The sequence below is a fragment of the Panulirus ornatus genome, chromosome 10, assembly GCF_036320965.1.
Source record: "Panulirus ornatus isolate Po-2019 chromosome 10, ASM3632096v1, whole genome shotgun sequence".
NCBI lineage: Eukaryota > Metazoa > Arthropoda > Malacostraca > Decapoda > Palinuridae > Panulirus > Panulirus ornatus.
In genome coordinates, this window is record NC_092233.1 from 25,383,924 (window position 1) to 25,406,669 (window position 22,746).

General features: G+C 43.7%; 1 protein-coding gene across 1 annotated transcript in view; it reads right to left on the reverse strand.

Moving 5' to 3' along the window:
* sdt (MAGUK p55 family member stardust) overlaps positions 1-10,066 on the reverse strand; it is a 963,188-nt gene extending 953,122 nt beyond the window's left edge. The window contains 1 exon segment of the mRNA XM_071665600.1: positions 9,920-10,066. The gene's annotated coding sequence lies outside the window, so the exon portion shown is untranslated.
* Between the last annotated feature and the right edge of the window lie 12,680 nt (positions 10,067-22,746).

Consider the following 22,746-nt stretch of genomic DNA (forward strand, 5'->3'; position numbering starts at 1 on the left):
GTATACAGGGTTTGACGTGCTGTCAGTGGATTGAATCAAGGCATGTGAAGCGTCTGGGGTAAACCATGGAAAGCTGTGTAGGTATGTATATTTGCGTGTGTGGACGTGTGTATGTACATGTGTATGGGGGGGGGGGGGTTGGGCCATTTCTTTCGTCTGTTTCCTTGCGCTACCTCGCAAACGCGGGAGACAGCGACAATAAAAAAAAAAAAAAAAAAAAAAATATATATATATATATATATATATATATATATATATATATATATATATATATATATATATATTCGCCCTTCAACCGTCATGAGGAATGGCCCAAAAACAAAAGAGGATCGTTAAGCTGCAAACACCAGAATGAAAGGAATTTAAAATACAACGCCTCTCCCGCCCTTCGAGAGAAGAAGATCTATTATAACCAAGATAATACATCATTCTGACCAGACTGTGTCAGCCGGAGTCCCGTCCTGACTGTACAAGGTACGTATATACTGGCCGAAGTACAGCAGTCTTCGCGTCAGCAGTATGACGTACTAACCCATGCCTCATAACCCTCCTCTTACTCCAAGCGTTTATACACACGTAATCCCAATGCAAGAAACAGAGACGATGACAAGTTACACAGTCACGGTACGCGAGAATCAACAGATGGAAGAATACTTTGAACTTGATGCCAACAGTTACTTCGCTAACAGTGACTGGTCAAGCTGACGTAACAGTGGGAAAACACGTTATCGCCTGGCCCGCTTATGCGCGCGTATAATCGGCTTAGGCATCGCTTCTCTACCATCATCGTCATCGTCTGTTTACCTGTTGTTGGGAACCATGTTTTCAGTTCAGACATCACCTCGGCCGTGACTTGAAAGTTCCTGATCATATTCTCGTAAATCTGTACACAGTTGTCTCCCAGCAGCTGTGGAATTACATGACAAGACCCATACCTCTGGATCTTGCCTGAGTTACGCCCTTTGTAGAGAAATGACAGTTTAACTTGGAACTGAACCAGCCTCATAACTTGGAACGTATGGAACTGAATGGTACCTGACCAATTATGATTTAAGTGTCATATTAATATTTCTTATAATGAGGTTTTAACATGGTTGCTCGCACAGTAACTATAATGTGCTGCAGACGACCCAAATATACCTTGAAGCACCCTTCTTATATATATATATATATATATATATATATATATATATATATATATATATATATATATATATATATATATGAAAAATGAAAGAAACAAGATGAAAATAAGACCTATAACCAATAAGTAAGAGTCATGCACTCGCACGCTCTCCTCACTAACAAAATCTCAACACAGAGCTGGCCAACCAACACACACACACACATACACACACACACACACACACACACACACACACACACACACACACACACGACGAGTACTTTCACTCCCTGATTTACGTGGAGGTACATGACACGGCGTGTGACGCAAGGGTCAACTGGTAACACCCAAGATAAGAGCATCAGGTCTGGCATCATCATACAACTTTACATTTACCAACAACCGATCCACAAGTCTTCACGTGGTGTGCACCACACACACACTTGAACTGTGTCAGGTTAAACAAAAACCACACTTGAAGATCTGGTTAACACCCAACCGAACCAACCAACCCTGTCTGGATGAACAAATGCAACTTTTTTTTATTGCTTTTTACTTTTTGCTGAATTCCACATACGACCTTAACCCCTTGTGGACGACGGTACGACCCTTGGGTACAATGGTACGACCTATGAGTGCGAAGGTACGAGGCATGAGTGCAACGGTACGAACCATGAGTGCAACGGTACGTGCTGTGAGTACGACGGTACGACCCACGAGTACGATGACACGACAGTTAGACCCTTGAGTACGACAATACGACCCATGAGTACGACAATACGACCCATAAGCACGACGGTACGACCCATGAGCACGACAGTACGACCCATGAGCACGACGGTACGACCCATGAGCACGACAGTACGATCCATGAGCACGTCAGTAAGCCCATGGGCACGACCCACGAGTACGACCCGTGGGTCAGGTTAAAAGTCTACGTTCTCATACCTAGGGAGGTCAGACGACCTGAGGATTGTGCCCCCGAGTTCAGGAAAGGTACCATGAAGGCTCGTACCGTAGAGCTCCAGGTTCGTACCGTAGAGCTCCAGGTTCGTACCGCAGAGCTCCAGGGTCGTACCGCAGCGCCACATGGTCGTACCGTACATCTCCAGGGTCGTACCGTACATCTCCAGGGTTGTACCGTAGATTTCCAGGGTCGTACCGTAGAGCTCCAGTGTCGTCCCGTAGATCTCCAAAGTCGTTCCGTAGATCCCAGGGTCGTTCCGTAGATCTCCGGGGTCGTACAGTAGATCTCCAGGGTCGTACCTTTAGAGCTCCAGGGTCGTAGCGCACAGCTCCAGGGTCGTACAGTAGAGTTCTTGGGTTTGCTTTACGCTACACACGAAATCTAATTCATCTTCTGTACAACTGATTGTGCCACGAACAGTTTCACACTACTGGATACTCGAAGGAGTTGTGAGGTTGTCTCACACTCCTAAGCTCTAGTATCACTTCAAACTAACAAAGGATATTAAAACATTAAGAGGAGGTCTGAGAGAGGACGAATCAAGTACGTGTTTATCAGTCACTAGTCATTAACTTCGCCTGACAGAGGGCCTTACAAACTCTCAGTGAACCGACTACATAAGCCGGTGACCCCGACCTTTGACCTCGCTGCCTCAGGAACGTAGTGGCAAGGCTGGACACTTCAAGGGGTGTTCCTTGCATCCATTCTGAGATGGATAACAGCATTCACAACTGAGTTATTGTCCTGATGTATGTATCAACACAGACAGGCACAGAAGAAGAGACAGTTTACAAGGTCAAGGAGGCAGACAGCTGGTAAGACGATAAACAGACAACCAGATATGGTAGGCACCAGACGCTGTCTACAAGTCACACGACTCTGACCACATACCGTAAGTAAAACCATAGTGACATATGCCAAGCCGCTCCGTAAATACCCTTCAGCCTAAAGGATATCCACCGTAGGAAAGGTCTGACTTTCCCAGGTATTCTACAATGTAACATTTGTTGTCTCGTGGGAGCACTACACGGCCAGCCACGTGAGTTGGCGTTCGTCCAGGTCCCCGTGTTGTGGACGAGCCGCATCAGGAGCAGCCTGGAGCGCTGGGGGTGTGTGCGCTGGAGTACTGAACCCTGGCCAGGTCCTCACCACGTCCTCCTCCACCATGAACCCTGGCCAGACCCTCACCTCCTCCTCCTCCTCCACCATGAACCCCGGCCAGCTCCTCATCTCCTCCTCCTCCACCATGAACCCTGGCCAGGTCCTCACCTCCTCCTCCTCCAACATGAACCCTGGCCAGGTCCTCACCTCCTCCTCCTCCACCATGAACCCGGGCCAGGTCCTCACCTCCTCCTCGTCCTCCTCCATGAACCGTGGCCAGGTCCTCACCTCCTCCTCACCCTCCTCCATGAACCCTGGCCAGGTACTCACCTCCTCCTCCACCACCATGAACCCTGGCCAGGTCTTCACATCCTCCTCCAGCGCCATGAACTATGGCCAGGTCCTCACCTCCTCCTCCATGAACCCTGGCCAGGTCCTCACCTCCTCCTCATCCTCCTCAATGAACCCTGGCCAAGTCCTCACCTCCTCATCCTCCTCCACCATGAACCCTGGCCAGGTCCTCACCTCCTCCTCCGCCACCATGAACCCTGGCCAGGTCCTCACCTCCTCATCCTCCTCTACCATGAACCCTGGCCAGGTCCTCACCTCCTCCTCCTCCACCATGAACCCTGGCCAGCTCCTCATCTCCTCCTCATCCTCCTCCATGAACCCTGGCCAGGTCCTCACCTCCTCCACATCCTCCTCCATGAACCCTGGCCAGGTCCTCACCTCCTCCTCCACCACCATGAACCCTGGCCAGGTCTTCACATCCTCCTCCACCGCCATGAACTATGGCCAGGTCCTCACCTCCTCCTCCATGAACCCTGGCCAGGTCCTCACCTCCTCCTCAATGAACCCTGGCCGTCCTCACCTCCTCCTCCTCCACCATGAACCCTGGCCAGGTCCTCACCTCCTCCTCCACCATGAACTCTGGCCAGGTCCTCACCTCCTCCTCCTCCACCATGAACCTGGGCCAGGTCCTCACCTCCTCCTCCTCCACCATGAACCCGGGCCAGGTCCTCACCTCCTCCTCGTCCTCCTCCAGCATGAGCCCTAGCCAGGTCTATGCCCCCCCCCCCCCCCAATCCTCCACCTTCCATGAGCCCTAGTATGCACTCCTCCTCCTCCTCTATGAACACTGACAGGTCCTATCCCTCCTCCTCCTCCTCGAATTCCTCTGCGAGTCCTGGCAGGTCTTCCTCCTCCTCCATGAACAATAACAGGTCTTCGCCTAGCCGCACTTCGGTCCTAGGAAAATTAAACCTTACTTCGCCACCAGAAAAAAATATTGGAAACAATTAAGACAAAATCGTTAAATCCTTAGAAAATGATGACTATCGGTATGAAATCAAAAGGAAGAACATGCCACGGCGACGTGGGCAACCACTTTTCAGCTGTCGAGTTACAGAACAGTGTGAGAAATTACCACCAGATACCACCAATACTTCTGTTGTTATAAATAAATCTTTAGTTTTAAAATTCACACTTTTTCTTTTCTTTTCATGAACCCCGGCTGCTGCTGCTACTCCTCCTCCGTGAACCCTGGCAGCTTCTCTCCTCCTCCTCCTCCTCCTCCTCCATGAACCCTGGTTGGACTTTTCCATGAACGCTGGCAGATCCTCGTCCTGCATGAACCCTGAAAAGATCCTCGTCCTCAAAGAACCCAGGCAGACCTGCCTCCTCTTCCTTCATGAACCCTACCACGTCCTCCTCCTCTTCCACCATGAACTCTAGCAGCTCCTCCCTACTACCTCCTCCATCCCCGTTAAAATTCTCAAGAGTCCTCCAGAGCTCACGTCACAGCCGAGCCACACAGATATGTCCGTGTACCCAAGCCTGACCGGCCGAGTGTGTAGCACAGTGTGCGTACTAATATCCTGCTGATATGAAGCGTACCGAAATCACACTGGACTTCAAGCGATCTCTTTGTCTGTATTTTTCCCGAGTTTCTATGCAAACCCTCTGAGAAGATATCTCTGTACAGCCTATCGTATACCTAATGCTGTGGGCTACACCGAGGTGTCTCATGCATTATCGCATAAGTTAGAGCGTTAAGGGCAGGTAGAGAAGGGAGGGCACAGCTACACCTTCCTGTATCATAAATGTCGCTGAGGACATCACAAAAAACCGCTCAGAACACAAGGTTAAAATATCTCCGTATTTCATGACTTACTTGTGTGCCGTTTTCTAAGCACAATCTTCATTCATTGCCATATGAGCTTATGTAAATTGGCCTTCAATAAATCTAGTCACAAATAACAAGAATTCCGTAACGATCAATTACAATGCGTGTACACACACACACACACACACACACACACACACACACACACACACACGTAACATGGCGCGTATCTTCACAAAAAAAAGGGCTGATTCTTAACAACATTAATCTCTCCAGTAGTACATAGATCAGGGGTTCCTAATCATCCTATGAAGTGTAATAAAAGCAAGACATCTTCATGAATAAACTTTACAAAGCATTATAACGTTGCCATCGCCTCAAACTGAACACATTAACGCATATACTCTTGAAAAAATCTTCCTTCCGTCACTGAGCGTCGCTGACGGGATGCGACACGTAGACTAAACCAAGAAGAGAAAAGGTAAAGGCGTGAAGGAGCCCAGACGCACACCGCTTCAGTGACTAACTCGAACCCTGCTACTGGTCCAGCTGCGAACTCGGCATTTGTATCCGGGAGGCTAACAGCCTCAACGCCTTATGTACATCAGCAGTTTCTTATTTATTCAGGTTGGTTTAAAATCGAATAAATTAGAACTGTGAAACGTTTGATATTAAGAAATAAACATCAATAGCCATTATTATCATCATCATTATCATTATTATTGTCATTATTATTATTATCATTATCATCATTATCATTATCATTATTATTATTATTATTATTCACCTGACATCTGGTGGTTCATTGAGCACTCCACGACTACGACCAGGAATATGCATGGACACCCAAGCTCCTGGCATGATCGTACATGATCATTATCGGAAAATGGTCATTTACACACACACACACACACACACACACACACACACACACACACACACACACACGAAGACATAGTGAATGTGGACAGTGTAAAATGTTGTATAACAGCAGGAAAGGTTCAAGAGATAAGGAAGCACCTGTGTAAACTCACTCCCCTTAAAGGACAAAGAGTGGTAATTACACACACACACACACACACACACACACACACACACACACACACACACACACACGTCCCGTCGAAGAATTTCTCAATCCAAAGGAATCCATCATTTCCCTGCTTCTAAACGTAGAGCAGCCCTGAAGCCTGAGAAGCTCCTTGGAAATAGGGTCCTGGGGCAATTATGAATAATATATATATATATATATATATATATATATATTTATATATATATATGGTGTGAGAGGTAAGTTGCTAGGAGTGAAAAGTTTTTACCAAGGATGTAAGGCATGTGTACGAGTAGGAAGAGAGGAAAGCGATTGGTTGCCAGTGAATGTTGGTTTGCGGCAGGGGTGCGTGATGTCTCCAGGGCTGTTTAATTTGTTTATGGATGGGGTTGTTAGGGAGGTGAATGCAAGAGTTTTGGAGAGAGGGGCAAGTATGCAGTCTGTTTTGGATGAGAGGGTTTTCATACCTGCTGCCTTCATCCACTCCCGTCACCACCCCACCACACATGAAATAGCATCCCCCCCGGCGAGGTAGCGCTAGGAAAAGACAACAAAGGGCACATTCATTCACACTCAATCTCTAGCTGTCATGTGCAATACACCGAAACTACAGCTCCCTTTCCGCATCCAGGCCCCATAAAACATTCCATGGTTTGCCACAAAAGTTTAACATGCCCTGGTTCAATCCAGTGACAGCAAGTCCATCCCGGTATATTACATCGTTCCAATTCATTCGTTCACACTCAATCTCTAGCTATCATGTTTAATGCACTGAAACCACAGCTCCCTTTCCACATCCAGGCCCGACAAAACTTTCCATGGTTTACCCCAGACGATTCACATGCATTGGTTCAATCCACTGACAGCACGTCCACCCCGGTATACCACATCATTCCAATTCACTCTATTCCTTGCACGCCTTCCAACATCCTGTAAGTTCAGGCCCCGATGCCTCAAAATCTTTTCCACTCCATCCTTCCACCTCCAATTTGGTCTCCCACTTCTCCACCTCCGACACATATATCCTCTTTGTCAACCATTCCTCAGTCATTCTCTCCATAAGACCAAACCATTTCAACACGCCCTTTTCTGCTCTCTCAACCACAATCTTTATTTCCACACATCTCTCTTCCCCTTTCATTACTTACTCGATCAAAACCACTTCAAATATTTCATTTCCAACACATCCACCCTCCGCACAACCCTATCTATAGCCTACGCCTCGCAACCATATAACATTGTTGGAACCACTAATCTCCCAGATAACGTTCTCGCCTTCCACACATTCTTCAGCACTCCCAGAACCTTCGCCCCCACTCCCACCCTGTGACTCACTTCCGCTTCTATGGTTCTGTCCGCTGCTAAATCTACTCCCAGATATATAAAGCACTTCCTTCAGTTTTTCTCCATTCAAACTTACCTCCCAATTAACTTGTCCCTCAACCCTAAGGATCCTAATAACCTTGCTCTTATTCACATTTACTCTCAGCTTTCTTCTTTCACATACTTTACCAAACTGTCACCAGCTTCTGCAGTTTCACACCCGAATTAGCCACCAGTGCTGTATCATCAGCGAACAACAAATGACACTTCCCAAGCCCTCTCATCCACACACACACACACACATATATATATATATATATATATATATATATATATATATATATATATATATATATATATATATACATATATATAGATGGCCTTCATCGATGCAATCAGCTGCCTATGTCATCTCAATTTAAGACATACGCATATCCTGGATGTAGCGCAGCCTTAGGCTGCAGGAACTGTTCTTACGAGTTGGTCCTGGGATGATCACACACACACACACACACACACACACACACACACACACACACACACACATCTTCTAGAAGAAACCTACTAAGAACTTTGTCTTATTTTATAATGTACTTAACTTCACTATTTATATCAACCATCGTAAGTTAGAACCTACGATGGTTCACAAACCTATGGAGTAGCAGTCTACTGACCACTGCGAAGGCTCCATGCCTTGCAATCAACCAACGTTCCCAAACAAATGACCATAAAACTACCGTATCTATTTCCATATCTACATACTCGCGAAGATAAACACTATCTGTCCCGATAAGACACTCTAACCCTCTTGTCTAACTATGAAGCTACCTCCAACTTGCACGAAACATGCAAGTCTGTCTAACCACCCCAAGCCGAGATTACCACATTACAAAATCAGAAAATGACGTAGATTACTATACTACAAAATCAGAAAATGACGTAGATTACCACATTACAAAATCAGAAACTACGTAAGTACAATGCAGATGTTCTGCTCATGTATTGCTAATATCAATTTGAACAGAGAAACAAGTACGTATATTTCGTAGCTGATATTGTTTAACATTGGGACGACCATCGTAACACATACGTAATTGACAAGATAAATTCCCCACTATTATTAACTCCGAATATTGACTGATCTCGTTTGGCTAATACATTAAGCAGTTGTAAAGCATGATTTGGAGCATTATATTCTACTGGATGATATTACTTAGGGCGATGGTGAAGCAGCAGCGAAAGATGCGGAGTTATTTAAGAAAATGTAAGTAATACACTTCGGAAAAAATCAACCGAACCTATGAAACTTAACCTAACCTATCCTAATCTAACCTAACCTAACCTAATCTAACCTAACCTAACCTAACCTAACCTAACCTATCCTAATCTAACCTAACCTAACCTATCCTAATCTAACCTAACCTAACCTAATCTAACCTAACCTCCTTGGCAGTCAATATCAATCATAATTTTCAATATTCTAATCGATATATATATATATATATATATATATATATATATATATATATATATATATATATATATACATACCAGTCACACTCATGATGAAGCATCGTTATGAAGGGGGTGGATGTTGACAAACAATACATCAAGCGGCCACTCAACCCCCAGCAAGTGAAAAACTTAAAGCTGCTACATATGTACGATCATCTGGCCTACTTGGTAAGATAAGGTGAAGTTTCTTACGTTGATAGTCTAAAAGTGTATTACCTACTTGTAAGGTTACATATCCTCACATTCTCATACATATAACCTTTATCATCTTACTCAGTCAATGAAATACAATACTCCATGAATGTTACTGTATTACCTTAACACTACGATTGCTGAGAGGAACAAATTTAGTCAGAGATAATGGCGATGCGTAGCTAAAACAGACAATGACCACTCGGACTCGTCATATTTCAATACCCTTCTAAATTACTTCTACTATGTAGTAAGTAATCCACTTTCGTGTTTCTTCCTAAATTACTTCTACTATGTAGTAAGTGATCCACTTACGTGTTTCTTCCTAAATTACTTCTACTATGTAGAAGTCCACTTTCGTGTTTCTTCCTAAATTACTTCTACTATGTAGTAAGTAATCCACTTACGTCTTTCTTCCTAAATTACTACTACGAGGTAGTAGTTCACTTATGTGTTTCTTCCATGTCCTTCTGTACTCCAGTAGAAACAATTACCCAAGACGTTCAAAGCCGACCTCACCTTGATCGAGATGATTGGCGCTTCGTCACACACGAAGATATATAATGCTCGTCTTCCTGAATCACAAGGCTGAGCCTAACATACACTCCACAGTACAATAAAAATGTAATTCCCTCCTCCACACAGGACGTGCACCGCTCACAGCGTCATTCCCAACACTAAATATCCGAACTGAAATTACGAAACATCACCGATCCGAAATATCATAGATCCGAAGCATCACAGATCCGAAACATCGTAGATCCGAAACATCATAGATCTGAAACACCATTATTTAGAAAAAAGAACAAAAAGAAAAGCCTTAAATTTGGGAAGTATACCCACACTAGTTATGATGGATTCGATACATTTGTCTGCTTTGAGAATTTTTGGTATCATTTTTCGTCACTCGGTAAAACGATGCTTCAGATTTATGATGCTTCGAAATATTGTGGGTATTTCGTCACCTATCGACTCACCGGGTCACTAAGGCCGGCAACTTTAATTCATAATTACTAAATAAAAATTCTACTAACTCTCAAGTGTGCATGATGATTCTATGTGCCCCTTCAATTCTGGCAAGCGTGACGTCTCGCAACAAATAGTATAAGATACACACGTCTTGGCAACACTCCACAAACCGTTTGTTTCGCCGGTAATTCCCGTCAAACGACCACTTCCGTACGCAAACTATGGACAAAGTGTAGCGGCAGAGGAAAACAGTATTGTAAGTTAAGCAAGATAAAGTGCAGAGCGCTACACGCTAGCAATGCTTCAAGCATAATCTCGCTATAAGTACTCGTCTTTAGAAGGCTCAATTCTCCCTTTTCCACGATATATCTAGACCTTTTATATATATATATATATATATATATATATATATATATATATATATATATATATATATATATATATATATATATATATATATATATATATATATATATGTAGACCTATATATATATATATATATATATATATATATATATATATATGTATGTATTTATCCCTGGGGATAGGGGATTAAGAATACTTCCCACGTATTCCCTGCGTGTCGTAGAAGGCGACTAAAAGGGGAGGGAGCGGGGGGCTGGAAATCCTCCCCTCTCGTTTTTTTTTTTTCTTTTTTTTCCAAAAGAAGGAACAGAGGGGGCCAGATGAGGATATTCCAAAAAAGGCCCAGTCCTCTGTTCTTAACGTTACCTCGCTAACGCGGGAAATGGCGAATAGTTTAAAAGAAAAAGAATATATATATATATTATATATATATATATATATATATATATATATATATATATATATATATATATATATATATATATATACATATATATATTCTTTTTCTTTTAAACTATTCGCCATATCCCTGGGGATAGGGGATTAAGAATACTTCCCACGTATTCCCTGCGTGTCGTAGAAGGCGACTAAAAGGGGAGGGAGCGGGGGGCTGGAAATCCTCCCCTCTCGTTTTTTTTTTTTTTTTTTTAATTTTTCCAAAAGAAGGAACAGAGAATTGGGCCAGGTGAGGGTATTCCCTCAAAGGCCCAGTCCTCTGTTCTTAATGCTACATCGCTAATGCGGGAAATGGCGAATAGTTTAAAAGAAAAAAAAAAGAATATATATATATATATATATATATATATATATATATATATATATATATATATATATATATATATATATATATATTAGAAGATTCAATGATATTTCTCTTGGTAATAGAGTTAGAGTTAATAACTGAGATGGCGTTACTCTATTATTATCAAATACACAAAGAATTATAATCTTAATATTAGTAATGGTCTATACAAATTAGATAACTTTATTGTTGATAAAATTTGTAAAATGATAAGTTTATGAATGCTCGTTGTATGTTTTGGACAATCACGTTTACCAAATGGCGTCCTAGCTTCGTCTCTTCGATGTATATCAACTGACTGTTATATTTCTCTCTTGTGTCTCCCCTGATGATGTGATTATTACTCGAAAGTGCACTTGGGAACTTTTCGTGTTTCATTTTCCAGTGGACTCATAGAAAAAAAAAAAAAAAAAAAAAAAAAAAATATATATATATATATATATATATATATATATATATATATATATATATATATATATATATATATATATATATATATATATATATGGGAATGAATAAAGGCAGACAGTGTGAATTGTGTGCATGGGTATATATGTATGTGTCTGTGTGTGTATATATATGTGTACATTGAGATGTATAGGTATGTATATTTGCGTGTGTGGACGTGTATGTATATACATTGTGTATGGGGGTGGGTTGGGCCATTTCTTTCGTCTGTTTCCTTGCGCTACCTCGCAAACGCGGGAGACAGCGACAAAGCAAAATAAATAAATAAATAAATAAATATATATATATATATATATATATATATATATATATATATATATATATATATATATATATATATATATATATATATATATATTACCCACAGAAAAATATAAAAAACATCAAAGGATTCTGAAAATTTCATGGCTTACGTAACTACCGCAGGCAGTTTACAAGGGCACACCCTCTACCTCACCACCCTGCTGTGTACCTTAACCATCTGTGGTGCCTCCAAGGTAGGGCCTCCTTACCACTACCCTGCTACATACCTAGCGATGTGTTGGGAGGTCTTCTACCCTCACCTCGGTCTGAGTCCAAGCTGTTCAGCTGGATTGTTGGTCGACCAAGCTGTTCAAAGCGCCGCTTGCCTCATCCTCCTGCCGTACACCCTCCTCCCCACGCGCCTGTTGGGTACATTGCCCTTCTACGGTACACCAGAGACATACAACCTCCTCCCCAGCACAGTCACAATGTGTACCACCTCGGACTGAGTAAGACTGGAACTGAAACCGGACAACTGCTTGAAAAATCTAACATTCATTCGCAAGTCTGTCTTGTATGTGGTTTTCATCGCATGACACGCGGACAGAGGTAGCTGGGTGAGGGGTGACTATATGAGCGTGTGTTTAACACTAAAATAAGGAAGTTGGTTTCTCTCCGCCTCTCAAGCCATGGTGAGAGCCACCTTCACTATGTTATAGGGGATGATCCTCTCACAGGTCAGGTCTAAGGGGTCTTACGGAGGCCCCAGAGATAAGTTAGGATAGTCTTCGAGGGTCTGATACCCCCATAGTCCAGGCTGGGCCCCCGGCGATGACGGATGAACTCTCTTAAGCACGACGGTACGAACCTTGAGCACGATGGTACAATCCTTGAGTACTGTCGAGTTCAAGGATCGTACCGTCGTGTTCAAGGAGTTACGGGGAGAGGTGCTTCACCTTTGTAGCATATAAGAGGCACAGGATGAACTACTGGCTCATGGGTACTGGGTAGCCGAAACACACCCAGCTACACTACACTACCGCCAGACGCTCCTGGGTACTGTGTAGCCTAAACACACCTCGCTACACCACACTGCTACCAGAGGCTCCTGGGTACTGGATACCAAGCACAGGTTCAGCGTATGGTCTGGTTTCTGTGGTTGTAGGACCAGTGATGGTCACTACGTCTGAACGTGCTACATGACCCTCACTCCCTTCCACGAACGAGCACGTGCCGGTCAGAAAGATACTACCTGGTGGTGGAATTACTGATCATACCAGTAGAGGGAGAGACGCTCTGTGAGGGAAACATTTCTTTTGACGACATGTAATATATAAATGCACACTCATGGATACGAACGCTTCATCCTCCTCCTCCTCCTCTTCTCTGAGCCACGAACAACGGGTAAACTCCAATGAATATGACTGTACTGAATCCCTTTAATATAACAGAAGTTCAGTGCGTGCGACGCTGTAGTTAGACCTACATAAGACGAGGAACCTCAGCTCCCTACGCTTGTGTTCCCCCCTCTCGCGCATGCGGCACAGGTCGAGACGTTGCCTTCACTGCGGACGGGTCCGTCCCTTATGAGACAATCTTCCGTGCCATGCAGACCACCTGGCGAATCTAACAGCAACAACAATGACAAAAACGACTTCGCCATCCGTGTGCAGCAAGCACCACCCCCAAGGCCACACTTCACAAGTAACTCGAATTGCCTCATTCCCCTGGGGTGTGAATCGAGAGCCGCCGACAGCGGGAGAAACAAGGAGAAAGGCGTTCGAGACGATCGTATTTTTTTTTTTGCAAATATCCTCTGTGTTGTTTCCTAGTCTTACGACAATGTCAGTATCTTGAACATGCTTATAACTCAGCTCTCTTCTCTACTGCTGTGATCTTACGCATCGATAATACCGCCAATACACAACCTTTACATTGCAGTACTAGAAATGATCTGAAAATCAAATATTTGCTCTATAGTTAAAGAATATCGCAAACCAAAATATAGTGCGTTATCAATGGTACGTCGTAGCGCGCGGGAGCATAAACGTCAAATGTAATCCAAGAATACCTCACGGTAGTACGCTACCTCAGCTTCTGTATACACCATCAGTCCGGGGAAAAGTTATTGAAGTTTATCATTTTCTTTAGAAAAAAAAGCTATGTTACAGTTCTTAGATACAATAACATCCCAATATTGGTTGCAACACCCACGATAATTCTTGAGTTCTTAGTGATATCTGGACATCACATGGCCATCATAACAAACGGTTGTACCGTCGTGTTCAAGGATGTCCTATTGTCGTGCTCATGGGAACGTATTATCGTAATTAAGGATCGTACCGTCGTGCTCATGGTCGTATCATCGTGCACAATGATCGTACTGTCGTACTCAAGGGGTCGTATCATCGTGCACAATGGTCGTAGTGTCGTACTCAAGGGGTCGTATCATCGTGCACTATAATCGTACCGTCGTGCTCATGGTCGTATCATCGTGTACAATGATCGTACTGTCGTACTCAGGGGGTCGTATCATCGTGCACAATGATCGTAATGTCGTACTCAGGGGGTTGTATCATCGTGCACAATGGTCGTATTGTCGTACTCAGGGGGCCGCATCATCGTGCACAATGATCGTACTGTCGTACTCAGGGGGTCGTATCATCGTGCACAATGGTCGTATTGTCGTACTCAGGAGGCCGCATCATCGTGCACAATGATCGTACTGTCGTACTCAGGGGGTCGTATCATCGTGCACAATGGTCGTACCGCCGTGCTCAAGGTCGTATCATCGTGCACAATGATCGCATTGACGTGCTCAACATTGTACTATCGTGGTTAAGGATCGTACCGTCGTGCTCAAGGTCGTATCATCGTGCACAAAGATCGTATGGTCGTGCTCAACGTCGTATCATCGTGGTTAAGGATCGTACCGTCGTGCTCAAGGTCGTATCATCGTGCACAAAGATCGTATGGTCGTGCTCAACGTCGCATTATCGTGGTTAAGGATCGTACCGTCGTGCTCAAGGTCGTATCATCGTGCACAAAGATCGTATGGTCGTGCTCAACGTCGTATCATCGTGGTTAAGGATCGTACCGTCGTGCTCATGGTCGTATCATCGTGCACAAAGATCGTATGGTCGTGCTCAACGTCGTATCATCGTGGTTAAGGATCGTACCGTCGTGCTCAAGGTCGTATCATCGTGCACAAAGATCGTATGGTCGTGCTCAACGTCGTATCATCGTGGTTAAGGATCGTACCGTCGTGCTCAAGCGACAGAAAAGACGGAAAGTGGGAACTACAGAGTGTTCCCGGTGCCGTGAGGAAAGCAACACACTCAAGATCTCCGTGCTACTCACCACAGGATGAAACACACACTTGACAACACCTACACCCAACCATCACAGTACCGCGAGACTACACCGCCGTATCTCTGCTCTCAAACACAAGCGATGAATTACGGACATCCCCCGCCCACCCTACACACTCCCTTTTATGAAATCAGTGGCCTCTGAGCTCATCCCCCTCGACACCAGCTGAACTCGTCCGGTTTTGACCCTCAAAACAAGTGCTTTGTTGCGCCTTCTGTCGGCGGGCTGGCTGTGGGAGGTGTGGATACAAGACCTGTCTCCTACACCTGGCCGGGGCTGCGCCTCACTGACGGTGGTGGTAACTGCTGCCTCGGCTTCTCGCGGAACTGCTCCATTATCATCGATAACTGGCCCATCTTGTAGTTCTCCTCACCCTCACCGCTCCTGACCAACGTTCTTACGGAGGGATGAAGATATATCCATAAAGAATGGAAAGCCATTATTCCTCTATCATCAGTATCCCCTCAACATACTGCAATGATATTTACTGCACTTGTATTAAGACGAAAATCTCAATCAGATTTTCTTCTCAATTACCTCACATAGGAAATGCTAGTGAAGGTATACTAAGCTTAATTACAGTGTTATTCTTTACCTGGTATAGCCTCCGTGTAATACATGATATGTTCGGGCCTTGGATGTGATGTTTTACTGATAACAATGAACATATGTCAAAGTATACTTGTCTTTTCCCCTTTATTTTTACTTATTATACAATGTGTGTGTGTGTGTGTGTGTGTGTGTGTGTGTGTGTGTGTGTGTGTGTGTGTGTGACGGTCTGATGGGCACATACATTAACATGTGTAGTGAGATGCTGGCATGCACGGAATGCTGATCATAGTCTCATGCGAGACTCCTTCCTCGGTCACAAGCCTCATGTTCCCAGAAGGAGCCTCATCCTGCGTGTCACCATCATCAGCTCCGCCTCACACCGAGTGACCGCTGTAACTTACTGACGAAACTCGGGGTTTATTCCTCAAGTAACTTATGCACGTATGTACCGCCACGATTAATTCCCTCGCATCACAAAGTCCCAAACTTTGTTAACTCAAAGTAACGCCTCAAAGTGTCCCCTGTAGTAGTTTACATATGGCATCTGTACAGAGGATAACACAAATATAATTCCCGCTAAGGAACTCGTTGAGGTAAGTAGTGGACCTAAGTCATAAAGACAGATTACGTGAGTTACCTTCTGAGGTAAGTAGCCAACGTATCTGTTGAAGTAAGTGGTCTCCGTATCTGTTGTGGTAAGTGGTCTCCGTAACTGTTGAAGTAAGTGAATTCCGTACCTGTTAAGGTAAGTGGTCTCCGTATCTGTTGTGGTAAGTAGCCAACGTATCTGTTGAAATAAGTGGTCTCCGTATCTGTTGAAGCAAGTGAATTCCGTATCTGTTAAGTGGCTTTATTGTTTTCGAGATAGCTGACCCCTGCATCTTGTAAGTAACCTGCGTAGATGGCAAATACCCTAACTGACTCATCAAGTCCTCTAAACGACTCATCAAGACTAGCATCTGTCGTAAGTAACTCATACAAAGACATCTACGCTATCTTCAAAAAAGGTGAGTGGCCGAGGGAACTCATTCCAACAGGTGGATCAGATGACTAACGAAGGTCAAGTGACTCGCGCACGAGTGACGGAGGGACCCACAAGGGCAAGTGGCTCACCTCTCCTGGGACGTCACAGGTCAGTGTGTGTGTGTGTGTGGAGAGAGTTGCATGACCAGCTGCTGTGCCTCTCACGACCCTCCCGTGCCCACCACACGCACACCCACCTGTGGAAGAAAGATAATGATCTCGAAACTCGTGCTACAGAGAAAGCCTTCAGCATGACTGTCCATAAAATCTCAAGCTAACTTGTGGCTGTGAGTCAGAGCTAAGGATATTCGTCCCAAAGAACAGATTATAAGGAAAGAGTAGGAGGAGGAGGAAAAGAAGAATTCAAAAGATTACGGAGGGAAATATAGCGAACGTAAAGCGTAGGATGGGTGTTCACCTACATGATGATGATGATGACCCACATCTATATCATTTGCTATAAAAGGAACCTAATATATATATATATATATATATATATATATATATATATATATATATATATATATATATATATATATATATATATATATATATATATATATATAAACCATACAGTGACTGACAACATCGTGCTGAAGAAACTAACACAACACCTTTCCTAAAATACTGACACTTTAAGTCTGCTTGTTAACTTAAAAGGTAAACAACAGATCGGACACAATGGCGTTCATAACAACAACAACGACCAGTAATGCCACGGCAAAATTACCTTAATACACGAGCATTTTTACGTTCCAGAGAGACAAGCGGCCGAGTCATCACTGACTGACCCACTGTTCAGGGCAGTGAGGGAGAGGTGATCCGTGTGTGTGTGTGTGTGTGTGTGTGTGTGTGTGTGTGTGTGTGTGTGTGTGCACGGTACTTCCGTCCACCTAATGTCACATCTTCACCTACATGACCCGACTCACCTGTTCTCACCAACAACACTTTATCTACCTTCTGCACATATCTGGAGTGTAAATCAAGTGTGTTAATTTACAGTATAGATCAAGTGTGTATATTTACAGTATAGATCAAGTATGTAAGTTTACAGTATAGATCAAGTGTGTATGTTTGCTATATAGATCAAGTATGTAAGTTCACAGTATAGATCAAATACGTAAGTTTACAGTATAGATCAAGTATGTAAGTTTACAGTACAGATCAAGTATGTAAGTTTACAGTATAGATCAAGTGTGTAGGTTTACAGTATAGATCAAGTATGAAAGTTTACAGTACAGATCAATTATGTAAGTTTACAGTAAAGATCAAGTATGTCAGTTTACAATATAGATCAGGTGGGTAAGTTTACAGTATCGATCAAGTATGAAAGTTTACAGTATAGATCAAGTATGTAAGTTTACAGTTTAGATCAAGTGTGTAAGTTTACGGTACAGATCAAATCTGTAAGTTTACAGTATAGATCAAGGAAACAGACGAAAGAATGGCCCAACCTACCTACATACACATGCATATGCATAGACGCCCACACACGCACATATACATACCTAGACATTTCAACGTATACATACATATACATACACAGACATATACATATAAACATATGTACATATTCATACATGCTGCCTTCATCCATTCCCGCCTCCTCCCCGCCATACATGAAATGGCACCCCCTCACCCCGCGTGCGCGCGAGGTAGCGCTAGGAAAAGACAACTAGGGCCACATCTGTTTACACTCAGTCTCTAGCTGTCATGTGTAATGCACCGAAACCACAGCTCCCTTTCCACATCTAGGCCCCACAAAACTTTTCATGGTTTACCCCAGACGCTTCACATGCCCTGGCTCAATCCATTAACACCACGTCGACCCCGGTATACCACATCGTTCCAATTCACTCTATTCCTTGCACGCTTTTCACGCTCCTATATATTGTTACGCACACGGATAAGACTATCTTAGAGTTATTGGATTAAATCAAACACCAGTAATAAAACTACTTATAATACAAGATATAAAGAGTACAAAAAACAGAAGCACATTAATCGGGCACAATTCATTTACGTTAACACTTAACATTCAATATTCCAGGTAAGATTTTAAACCAGATCTCTTTCCTTTATGACAATTTGACTCTGAAAACAAGATTCAAGATACACTTATTCATTGGGCAATTCTATGACAAGCTACACGACATTGTTACACTCACGAATATGACACAAGAGATACTTTATCGGTTAGCAATTCCATGGGACGAGTTACAATACACTATGACACTCGGACCTAAATGACAGAGGCAGTGCAACACCGTAGAGTTTAGCATGGCGCCACTTTACCCAGTGATTGCAGGCTACGGGTTTGAGACAGAGGGGAACCCATTTACCTGCTGGACCCGCGGTGTAGCTAAGGAATCGTGGCCCAGCTGGCAGCAATGGTTTTTAGTGAAGGGGGAGGGAGCCAGGATCGGCCTGCCCCACCCTGCTGCCATAGTCTCAGGTGGGATTGATGAAGGGTGACCCAGAGTGCCACTCTTGATTGGCTAGAGGCCTAAGGTCCGGCTGTGATTGGAGGAGGGTGGCTCATAGTGCCACTCCTGGTTGGCTGGAGGCCTTAGGTCCGGCCCTCATCTTGCCTAAGGCCGGATCTTTTCTTATCCTGACGTTAACGACGATATATAGGAAGCCATATTTCCTAAATGACCTCTGCTCTTGACCTCAGCCGTCTGGCGCCTCGAACGTGGGAAAACCGACAGGCCTAAGTGTTGAGGGTAACTGGACTGATGACCCGGCCAGGGAGTGAATGCCAAGCCGAGGTAACGGAGGCCCTGGCCCTCACGCTGCCATCCTATAACATAAAACATCACTTACACCATAAACACACATGGGACACACACACACACATGTTAGTGACAATATATAGATAGATAGATAGATATATAGATAGATAGATAGATAGATATCAGATAATAGAAGACAATGGAGACATAGACTAAAGACGTATACACAACCGGGAGAGCAGAATAAGTGCGAAACACAGCGGGTTCCTATGAGGCCTCAAACACCTGAGGGAGAGGGAGGCTCCAGTCATCCAACGCTGTATACAGTGAACAATAAATACTAAGCTCAGCTTAGCGAATTGCATTCCTAAATCAACAACAAACAAAGCTCGCTCCCCCCCCCCCCTCTCTCTCTCTCTCTCTCTCTCTCTCTCTCTCTCTCTCTCTCTCTCTCTCTCTCTCTCTCTCTCTCTCTCTCTCTCTCTCTCACACACACACACATGATGTCAGAATTACTTAAATATATGAAAATAAGGCACCGAAAGACGTTGTCAACACATCACCCACCGAATGTAAAATCAACTGTCATAGTGTTTCCACACATAAGACATCTGATGCAAAACTAAGACATTTACAGAGCTACTGAGGAATACAGAATCTTACCCCGAAACCCTTGAAAATCCATCTCAAATATCAGCCACAAAATAGGATTTCGCCATACCAAGAAGACGATGGAAATGGATGAGTAAGAATAAGAATACGACTTCCAGAAGCCGTACGGATGATGTGATGGACAGAACGCAACACTTGAGGCTGTGTGACGAGGTTCACCCTCAACCAGGACTTAATCAACCAGAGCGGAACGTATCGCTGATATCATCTCTACATACGAGAAGAACATGATAGGGTATATAAGGCAAACTCTCAACACATAAACTTTAGACCATAGCTTGAAGTACTGACATGCACGGAGGCTGCGCTACCGCAGGGAAGAAATCGGTATATATAAGTTTAATACGAAAGATTCACAGCGAGAGGACCTAGTCTCGTGTACCGTGAAAACAACAAAGAAAATAAATGCCTGAAAACAACAGAGACGATAGTAACGACAATGAACATGTACCCGACACAGACAAATGAAAGAGGGAGACATATCCCAACAACATACAGACGAAGGAAGCAATTATGGACTTAGTACACCCACACCTCCCTCAGAAAACAAGAGTAGATACACATATGATATTAATACTATGGACAGACAGTTAATAAGGCAGTGTAAGTCTGCCTTCAGCGACTCAGCGATCATCATACATAGTGTACAGTGAGTCTCCAGCAGGTCACTTGTGTGACTCCACCTCAACACAACAAGAACAAAAAGTATGTAACTACACATTCAGCTCCAGGAACAAATGCTTGGAACTCTTGTGGAAAGAAATGCCAAACTTCATTCTTACAGGCATTACTTATTATCAAATGGAGATGCCTAGATTCTAGTATAGTCCACATCATTCTACCAGCAGTACTATTATAACATACAGAGATATGAGGTCTGGAAAGTATACTAATTTCAGAGATTCAGTCGACGCGATCAAGGGCGACGCGGCGTCAAGACAGGGATGATCATGTTATCTACTCGAGCAACATCACAGTAACTTGGAGGCAATAAGAAAAATATGGACGATATGTTTACCAGTGCATTAGTCAAGTATGATGCGGAGGCAGAACATAACTGGTACATTGAGAACAAAATCATTACAATGGCAATGCAGATCTACGATCCTGCCAAGATCATGCCAACACGTTGTGAGCGACGGGCACACAGCAGCAGCATACAGCCTTCACAGTGAACCACCGTGTTCTTCACGAGCCATGTTGGCAGCTTTGCTGTTTCACATTCTGGTATGGAAACGTAAACCACAGCTTCACATCGTCATTTACAAAAACGTGTAAACCACAGCTTCACATCGTCATTTACAAAAACGTGTAAAACACAGCTTCACATCGTCATTTACAAAAACGTGTAAACCACAGCTTCGCATCATCATTTACAGATGATACTAAGACGAAACGTCTTATCTCAAGAAGCAACACGTAGACTCCTTGTGAATCATAAGTCATCTGCAGTAATAGTATGTTCAGAGGACCAAACATTTCAACTCCCTCGCGAATGGGGAAATTCACGGAAAAACTGGAATCGAATAACAAAAACAAGACAAAGACAAGCACCAATTTGAAATTAAAGGAAAACATGCAAGATCAATTGATAATGATGTCTCGTGCCCATACTTTTAACGAATAAAAAAAGAAGAAATATGTATTAGCTAACGAGTTACGGTAAAGATGGTGGGCTGGATCCTGCGAGCCTCCCTGCACTAAAGAGAGCAAGACCAATGATGATGACACACTTCACAGAATCTCTTGAAGTGGGTGACACAGCAGCGTTACGACATGTGGAGGGAACTTTCACACACTTCAATGGCTTGGTCAAAAATGAAAACAACCGTGAATGGTCGAAACTGCTCCGACTTCACACCCTGGAGCACTGAGAGAGGGAGGGAGGGAGGGAGGGGGGGGAGGGAAAACACTGGAAGGCCTGGTCCCCCAAAACCGCATTTAGATATGATTCCCTGCTGGAATAACAGAGACAAGAGACTTTCTAAGTCGCTCAGTGGAAAGCAAGGAAGCCGTGAATTGATGTACACTGGTTTCAATGACCGAGGCTGCAGTATCATCGCTCTACCTGCAGGTACAACGTGCGAGGCTGCAGTATCATCGCTCTACCTGCAGGTACAACGTGCGAGGCTGCAGCATCATCG